Source organism: Mus caroli, chromosome 12 (assembly GCF_900094665.2).
Source record: "Mus caroli chromosome 12, CAROLI_EIJ_v1.1, whole genome shotgun sequence".
Lineage (NCBI taxonomy): Eukaryota > Metazoa > Chordata > Mammalia > Rodentia > Muridae > Mus > Mus caroli.
In genome coordinates, this window is record NC_034581.1 from 48,035,029 (window position 1) to 48,037,016 (window position 1,988).

Genomic DNA, 1,988 nt, shown 5'->3' on the forward strand with positions numbered 1-1,988 from the left:
AACATTGATTAACTTTCTAGAATGCACACATTTCTATTAATGAAATGTGCGGTCATGCAAGCTGCTAACTAATTCTAATTATCTCTAGGCCAATTTCACAGTAACTTGTAAATAAAAAGTGCTGCTGGCAGCATCGTGCAAAAGAAGTCTCTACACGGGTGATAGCCAAGGTTAGTGAACTCAGACAAAATAAAAACAAATGAGGTGACAACCTGATTGTTCTTAGGCAAGAAAATAGACATTTGTTCTGTTAAGTATTAGATAGGGTTTTACTTCCAAAATTTCTATTCATAATCTATCAAAAGAGAACTATTAGAAAAGTGGATCAAGAGCCCAGAGAGATAGCTCAGAGGTTAAGAGAGTGTACTGTTCTCCCAAAGGATCCACATTTGGTTCCTAGTGCTTGTACCTGGCAGTTCTCAGCTCCCTGTAATCCCAGCTTCAGGGGAGTCCGACATCCTCTTCTGGCCTCCCTAGGCACCAAAGTACAAGCCTACACTCAACACACAATTCAAAATAAAATATCTTTAAAAAGCAGATCTATGTTGTATTGCATATAGAATTACTTTAAAGTATGAAATACTGCTCAATTTTTATTATATGGCTTAGAAATCTTGAATGGTGTCTTAGGAATGATGTAGTGTTTTGGGTGCAAGTCTGTTTACCCACTCATTCCTTATTGTTGTCTGCCTCTTATCCACCACTGTGGGTGATAAAGGGTGAGTGTTCTCTAAGCAGCACTTTTTATTTACAAACTTGCCTGAAGTTAGCCAAGAGGCAAGATGAACTAGTCAAAAGCTGATGTGATGATTATAATTTTTCATTAATAGAAATTGCTTCTATTTTCTTTTTTATTAGATATTTTCTCTATTTACATTTCAAATGTTATCCCCTTTTCTAGTTTCCCCTCTGAAAATCCCCTATCCCCTTCCCCCTCCCACTGCTCCCTAACCCACCAACTCCCATTCCTGGTCCTGGCATTCCCCTATACTGGGACATAGAGCCTTCATAGGACCAAGAGCCTCTCCTCCCATTAATGACCGACTAGGCCATCCTCTGCTACATATATAGCTAGAGCCACAAGTTCCACCATGTGTTTTCTTTGATGGGTGGTATAGTTCCAAGGAGCTCTGGGGGTACTGGTTAGTTCATATTGATGCTCCTTCTATGGGGCTTCAGTCCCCTTCAACTCCCTGGGTATTTCTCTGGTTCCTTCATTAGGGACCTGGTGCTCTGTCCAATGGATGACTGTATTTGCCAGGCACTGGCCGAGCCTCAAAGGAGACAGCTATATCAGGCTCCTGTCAGCAGGCTCTTGTTGGCATCTGCCTAGTGTTTGGGTTTGGTGGTTGTTAATGGGGTGGATCTCCAAGTAGGGCAGTCTCTGGATGGTTATTCCTTCAGGCTCTGCTTTGAACTTTGTCTCAGTAACTTTTTTTGTTTGTTTGTTTTTGTTTTTTCGAGACAGGGTTTTTCTGTGTAGCCCTGGCTGTCCTGGAACTCACTCTGTAGACCAGGCTGGCCTCGAACTCAGAAATTTGCCTGCCTCTGCCTCCCAAGTGCTGGGATTAAAGTGCCACCACGCCGGGCTGTAACTTCTTCCATGTGTATTTTGCTCCCCATTCTAAGGAGGAACAAAGTATCCACACTTTGGTCTTCCTTCTTGAGTTTCATGTGTCTTGCAAATTGTATCTTGGGTATTCTAAGTTTCTGGGCTAATATCCACTTATCAGTGAGTGCATATTATGGGTGTTCTTTTGTGATTGGGTTACATCATTCAGGACACTATCCTCCAGATCCATCCATTTGCCTAAGAATTTCATAAATTCATTGTTTTTGATAGCTGAGTAGTACTCCATTATGTAAATGTACCACATTTTATGTATCCATTCTTCTGTTGAGGGGCATCTGGGTTCTTTCCAGCTTCTGGCTATTATAAATAAGGCTGCTATGAACATAGTGGAGCATGTGTCCTTATTACAAGTTGG